The sequence below is a fragment of the Echinops telfairi genome, unplaced genomic scaffold (genome assembly GCF_000313985.2).
Source record: "Echinops telfairi isolate 266 unplaced genomic scaffold, ASM31398v2 ScPeMD7_7407;HRSCAF=8445, whole genome shotgun sequence".
NCBI classification, from domain to species: domain Eukaryota; kingdom Metazoa; phylum Chordata; class Mammalia; order Afrosoricida; family Tenrecidae; genus Echinops; species Echinops telfairi.
In genome coordinates, this window is record NW_022111307.1 from 8776064 (window position 1) to 8783871 (window position 7808).

General features: G+C 44.5%; 1 pseudogene; it reads right to left on the reverse strand.

Moving 5' to 3' along the window:
• The window catches only part of LOC101649655, a 21750-nt pseudogene extending 20339 nt beyond the window's left edge, over window positions 1-1411 (reverse strand).
• Window positions 1412-7808: the final 6397 nt, after the last annotated feature.

Here is a 7808-nt window from a genome sequence, read left to right on the forward strand (position 1 = left end):
ATCCAGCCTATCTTATTTAGACAGACCTGCGAAGATAATAACATGCACAAAAACAAGACAGAGCAAAACCAAACAACAAAACAACAACAAACCAATAACAAAAACACAACAAATCACAAGAAAGAAAAGCGTGTAGTTAGTTCAAGACTGTTTGTTGGCCTTTAAGAGTGTTTTCCAGTCCAGTCTGTTGGGGCACCACACCCTGGCCCCAAAGTCCACCTTCAGCACATTCCCTGGGGACCTCGCCGCTCCGTTCCCTTGCTGTTCTGTTGCACCCCCTTAGTGTTTTGCTTTGGTGTGGCGGGATCAGTTTGGGCGCAATTCCCACACTGTGTCTTCAGTGTTGTCCCTTGTAGGGCTATGGGTCAGTGAGGGACGTCATGTCTCATAGTGGGCCTGCCATGTGGTCCTCTCTGTGGACTGGCTGCTCTAATTGGGAACATCATCTTCAAGACCTGGTAGGCCAGGATGTGCTCCATTCTCTCCTCCTCCCCCTTCATCTGCTCCCGTGTGCTCCGATCAGATATGTCCCTCTCCTGGAGCTGCAGATTCAATGCCGTCCTTTGAAATAAATTCTTCTGGGGGGTGGGGTAGGTGTCCATGTAGTTGTTGGGATTGGGGCCAGCCCTTTGGAAAAAATTTTAAATGATCTTCCAACCCCAAGACAGTTATGGTTAACTGTTACCTTTTTGCATTCTGTTTATTAGAAAGCACTTTTTTGTTTAGGTGTTTCTGTTCTGGATTCTTTTTCTTTTCTTTTCAGAAGCAGAAGATGGTTTTGTAGCTTGTGTTTTTTCTTTTTCTTCAGACAGCTAAGAGGATTGGGGCCACTGACTTTATGCGCTTTCTCCTCCTCTGCTCAGGCTTCTTTGCTAGCCCGTGTGCTTTGCCTTGCTGGATGCTCTGTTTCTCATGCCCGGAGACCAGCTGACCTGCCTCAGCTGCTTTAACAAAGGCGATGGTTTGGGGGGAAGGTTTGTCCAGGACTATCGTATTCTGTCTAATAAACAGGAGAGGAATCTGGCCTTTTCACTGACAAATTCTGATCCTGTGTTGCCATAAAATAATGATGAGGGTTTCCCTCACCGACCATGGAAAGCAGGCATTTGGATCCACTCACTGCATTCTTGAAATGGGGACAATGTTGAACTTGGCATTTCGGTGCAATTGATTTTGCCCCATATAATTCCTTTTTCAGCGTTTCTAACTCCTTTAGCACACACCTGGTGGTACACAGCTGCGTCTGGGCCATGAGGTAGCAGGGCAGCTGCTCCCACAGCTGCATGCGGGCCCCGTAGCGCCTCCTGACAGACGGTGCCGTCAGCAACAGCTGGTAGGGCTGACAAACTCCGAAATTGTTGCGGAAGAAGCCGAGATGCTGCTAGGCATGTTTCTGCCTCGTGATCTTCATGTCTGGCCTCCCGGACCACTTTCTTCTTTTTTTTTATACTCATTGTTATTAGCACCCCACTTCTCCTACAAACTCCAACCTCACCTGCCGTACCCCTAAGAAACCATTAATCCAGTTACTGTCTCTACAGATTTATGTATCCTGGATTTCATATACAGAAAAACATACCCCCCAAAAAAGACCCCCTGAATAAATGAACAATAACAAAGTAAAACAGAGACCAACCTCAACTGAAAAGAAAACAAAAAATATTAAACACTAGAACCATTGCAAAAAAACAAAACAAAACTAGAACCAATTCAAAATGAATCAAAAGGGAAATCAAATGATAAGATGGTAAATTTTAACCTAATTGCATCTGCAATAATCCATTTTCCAATGTACTCTGCATGATAGCAAGACAATTCACATCCCTGGTCTATAGTCTGAGGGGAACACACATTTTTAGATAATATTAGCATCTTGTCTGATATAGAATACGCTAGAGTTTATCATCCAGAAATAGAACTGGAGATCAACAGATCCAAGCCCTTCATTGTCTAAATAGAAAACAGGGGCCCTGTGAAAGGAAGGGCATCTGTCAGGCTTTTTCTGACCCCTCACAGATGTCCATCTCTGCTGATCAAGCTCAGCCTAACTTAGGAGCCAGCCCAGGGCCTGGCCGGAGCAGGGCAGAGCCCCAGCCAGTAGTGGGCTCGACATCAACCCTTTAGGCACCTGTCCCCTCAGAGGGCCCGAGTTACCTCTCTTTTGTTAGTTGCCATTCCAAGTCCTGCTGAGCTCGGGTGCGCTGAGCAGGACTGATTGCTCCATACGGTTTCCAAGACTGTGTGACCTTTGGGGAACAGTTCACCAGGCTTTTCTCCCTAGGTGCCTTTTGGGGTGTGTGTTAGTCTCAGTAGTCTAGAGAAACAAAATTCATAGGAACTCATATGTATAAGAGAGAGTTTTATATAAAGAGTAAGTGTACATTAAGAAAACATCCCAATCCAGTGCTGTCCAACCCCTTAAGTCTGACATTAGCTCATATGTCTGGCACTGACCTACAAAGTCCTCCTCCATCTCCCAAAACACACACTATGACGCCAAATGCAGGAGGAAAGCCAAATCAGTGAGCGTGCAAGCATCTCAGCGCTGGCAGGGGTCTCCACACTGCTGCTCCAGCACCCAGGGCTGCATCAGGGTAGGTCCATGCAGCTTCTCATCAGGGATGTCTTGCAGAAAGTGAGCCTTGCCAGCTGAGGCAGAGAACTAGCTAATGCAGCCGCACATGGTCTGACCATCAGAGAGCAAGAGACTAACTAGACAGGCAAGGCTTGTTGAGCCATTTATCTCTCTGCCCTTCAATTAATCCCATATGTGTTCATCGGCCAGGTTGGCACAATAAACCTTAACTATCACAGGGGGTTCAAACCACCAACCCTTTGGGGAGAAGTCCAGGGCTTAGCTATTTATACCAATAGGGATGTCAGTCAATGATCTATATATTTATATTTGCCCTACAGCTTAAGAGCTATAGAGTTGAATTTGTCCTATAGTTTAAGGGAAGGCTGACTGTGCAGCCTGGGGTGCGTGGCTCTGAAGCCCTGCTGGGTAGGGAGCTAGGTACCCCACAGCAGGCAGCTCCCTCTGCCTATTTCCCAAGTGGCTGAGCTTTAGTGAAGAACCACAGAGAGCAGAAGCTTGTAAGTACCTGGCGGGCCTGACTGGTCTCACACTCAGAGCACCCTTCAGAGAGAAAGTTTAACCGTAACAGGGAAGCTTGGTGGGAAGCGGGAGGAGAGGGCAAGTACTGACCTAAACCAGGGACACCAGAGCTGGGGAATTGTCAGAGTGAGTGAGTTGCTGGCTGATGCCAACATTTGAAATAAAACCCAACTTCTCCTTTGGATCCAATTTGCTAGCATGACATATGGTGACTGTAAAGTGTGCTGAGGACAGACAGAGATCTGGTGGGGCCAGTGTGGGGGGTGAGGGTGGGGGTAGTGACTGGAAGGGAGCCATGCCTGAGAGGGACTGTGGGCAGCCAGCCAGAAGCATGGCAGAAACTGAGGCAGGGTTGTGGACAGGCTTGGAGAGCTTCCAGGTGAGCTGTGGGCATCAACAGGTATCACATGGTAAAGAATCAGAGGAAAGCTGATTTGACAGGTTTACAAAGAGACCCTACCATAGTAGGTTAGTCCAGGTAGACTAGAGAAATAAATCCAGGGAGACGCATATGGGTATAAGAGAGAGCATCTTTATATAAGAGCAATTGAATATTGAGAAAACATCGCATCCCAGTTCAGATCAAGTCCATAAGTCCGATATTAGCCTATATGTCTGATACCAATCTATAAAGTCCTCTTCAGACTCATGAAACACATGCACTGATGCTGAATTCAGGAAGATCAGAGGCCAGTGGGTGGGAAGTCTTGTGGATCCAGTGGCGTTATAAGCATCTCAGCGCTGGCAGGGGCTTCTCCAGCTCAGGGCACTAGCGTAGCTCCATGTGTCTTGTCTCCAAGGTAGTCAGTAGAGAGTCTCACAGGGAGTGAACCTAAAGAGAGAGTGTCTCCCACCTCCAAGGAAGAAATACAGGTGTTCCCAGAATCCTTAGGAGAAGGCCATGCCCACAAAGAGGCCTCATTGGCTATATCATGATTGACAGGCTAGGCTCCACCCCTACACTCTTAATCCTCACGTTGACACCAGATTCTGTAATTACCACAATCCTAAGCCAGAGAAGTGGAGAAGGTAGAAATGGAGGTCTGAGATGGCACCGGGAAGTCCCACATGCCCTGAGAGGACTCATAGTGCTGTGGTCTTGGATGTGAGCTATTGCTTTTAAACAAACAAACATTATCATTATTGTTGTAAAATATACATATGAAAACATTTATCAATTCAATGATTAAAAAATCATTTTATTGGGGGATCTTACAGCTCTTGAAACAACACTTCATATATCAATTGTGTCAAGCACATTTGTACATATGTTGCCATCATTTGCAAAACATTTTCTACTTGAGCCCTTGGTATAAGCACCTCTTTTTAATTCAGCGAGTTTTTGATGTGTACAATTCAGTGACATTGATTGCAATCTTCATGTTGTACAGCCACCGCCACTCTCCTTATCCAATGTATTCTACCACTAGTGACATAAACCCTGTGTCCTTTGAACGGGAGCTTCCCTTCCTCCCTCCTTCCTGGCCCGGAATCACTAATATGCTTGGTTTCTGTATATTTGCTGGTTTCATCTGGGTGAAATCAGAGAGTGTTTGTTTTGTTTTCATTTACTGTCTTATTGAATTCAGCATATCGTTTTAGCTTTTTATATTTTAATAGCTAGAGGAGGGTCTTTCTGGGATGTCCTGGAACCAGGCTTCTCTGAGTCCCAGCGCCCTTACACATCTCCACGTCTCCAGGAGCCTCATGCGGATGGCACAGGACTGTGCTAGGTGGTTGGGCAGGGGGGGGTGCATTTGAGCTTCACCTCACCTCACCTGTTGTCATGGAGTCAGTTCCGACACTTCATCTCCTCAAGGTCACGGAGAAGCTTGGGAGTAGAGCTGTACTCCGTAGGGGTTTCGACGGCTGTTTTAAATTTTATTTTATTGTCCAAAGTAGGTTGCTATCTTTTCTCCCGAGGCACCTCTGGGAGGATTGGACTGCCAACTTTTTGCTTAGCCTCTGAGTTGCCAAAATAGTTTCCTGTAGGACTCCATCTCTCCTGTCCTGAGATAGGAACAAGGAATGAAATCGCCGAAAAGAAGCAGGAATAAGCACTCACTCCGCGTCTTCATCTGTGGAATGTGCATAATAACAAGGTTCTTGCGAAGATTAGAGTCTGTGGGTTGCACACCGGTTAAGTACATGGTTGTGAACCGAAAGATTGGTGATTTGAATCTACTGAGAGGTGCCTGAGAAAGCAAGGCCTGGCTTTGGTTCCGAAAGGTCTCACCTGTGAAACCCCCCTGGAGCAGTTCAATTGTGAAACACTCCAGGTTGTCCAGAGTCAACAGCTACCCCACAGCAATGGACTTTTATTTTGATTGTTCTTTAATTGTCTTGGGTGAGGGGGAAACAGCAAAAACAAAACCCAATCTAACACTTTGGTCTATATCCATCCGTCTCTTTATTCGGCATTTTAGGTATGATTGAAATCACACCATATACATATTTGAACCCCTTTCCCTAATATATCATGATTATTCTCATAGTCACAAAAATACTTTCTTAACCGTGATTTTTAATGTTTGCAATCATATGATTTTATCCCTGGGATTTTATCCCCATTTATTTATCCCTTTTCATTATATTGGACATTTAAGTTGCTTCTGGTTGCTTGCTTTTAAAATACTGTAAAGAGCATTTTGCTACATAAATCTTTGTCTTAAGTTAAGGCTTGTAGGTCAACATTTTAAAGCACTTATTTAAGGATCTTGCTACACATTTTAAAATTATTTTTTCAGATAATTTGTATCATTTCTTTCTCACATAGATGTTCTAAAGCAGTTTTGCTGGCATATAATCTAAATGTCATACAATTCAATAGTTTAATCACATCAAAAGAACTGTATAACCATCACCACAATCAGTTTTGGAACAATTTCTTCATGCTTGTCCTCATTGTGATTAAGTCTCCATTTCCCCCCAACGTCCCCTGCCATACCTCCCAAGGAGCCATTAATCCAGTTACTTTCTCTAAAGATTTACCACATAGATTCTATTTACTTATTTATTGAATAATATTTTTATTGACATATCTTACTCATTCCATTATATTCCCTTCCCGTACAGTTCTACTGTTCAGTCCTATCAGGCAGGGCTATACAATCATCAATGCTATCAACTCCCCTCCCCTCCCTTCCTGCCCCCTCCTCACATCCCATACCCTCTAATCTCTAGAGGATGGGCACTGTTACTCCTGTCAGGGTCTCTGAGGGGTCATCTATCTTGACTACCATGTACCGAGTGATCTTAAATGAACAAATGAACATATACAAGTCTAACATACAAATGAACATATACAAGTCTAACATAACCAACGAAGTATATCACGAATGGACCAGCGTAGTAAGGGGAGGGACTCTTAAAGAACTAGAGGGCAGTGATGTCCATTAGTGCCACACCACACCCTGGATTTATCCTCCTTTCTGTGAGGCCCTTCTAAGAGGGACTGCCCAATTGTCTTGCTGGTGGGCTTTGGGTCTCCACCACATCCACTCCCCTTAATATCAATTTGGATGAATGTTTTTTGAACTTGTGATATCTCTTTCCGTCGACACCTCATGATCACACAGGCTGGTGTGTTTCTTCCAGGTGGGCTTTGTAACACATAGATTTTAATCGGAGCTCTAACAGGGATTTTTGTCTCGAACTGAGAAACTTTGCACTTGGGCTCCTCTCTCCCGTTTCAGTTTTGGAAGAACTTGGTTTCCGTGATAGTTAGGTTTTGTGTCAACTTGGCTGGGCCAGCATTCTCAGTTTGGCAGTTCACACAGAATAACCTCCCCATGCTGTGATCTAACACAATGTAATCATTTCCAATATGGGATCTGCTACAGAGCAGCTAATTAGTTGTTAGAAGATTAGGGTGGAATGCAATACCCTGCCTCAGATCACAGCCTTGATGCTGTCAGTTGAAAGGAAATTTCCTGTAGATATGACCTGCTTCCAACATAAGTGGACACTGTGGAAAAGCTTGCTGACTTTTTGGTAGGTCTGGATCCTACATCTAGCTTGGTTCTTTGGACTTGAGTCAATGGCCTGCCATATTGCTTACCGATTCTTGGAGTTGTCAAGTGGCTTGCCATTTGACCTGCTGACCTTGGAATATTTCGCCTTTCCAGCCATAACCCTGAGCCGCTGACATTGGACTCACTTTTTGCATCCACTAACCACTCATCCTCCAAACCTTCATCTGACACCCCAAAACTGAGATGCTACTGGGACTTGGGCTTGCTCCACTTTTACAATTGTGTGAACCATTTTCTTGAGGTAAAATATCCTGGGTTTGCTTCTCCAGAAAATACAGCCAAGAGGCGTGATAAGGAGACTGAGACTGGATAAGAGAAACAATGTAGAGTACACAGTCTAACGTACATAATGCATTTATTTTATGAATTCTATTTTTGCGTTATGCATGGAGTGAACTAGGATTGGTGTTGCTATCTCATCAAAGGTACAAGGATCATAATTCTTGTGATTGGAGACTATTTTGAGGAGAATGAAGCCTCATTCTTGCTAGATCTTTGCTATGTTGCATCTTCGTCCTAGAACAGTAGCTTTCAAACTATACTGTGTATCAGAATCACCTGGATGATTTGTTAAAACATAATCCTGGCCCTTTGGAGCCCTGGTGGCATAGTAGTTAGGTATTGAGCTGTCGACCATGAGGTCAGCAGTTTGAAAC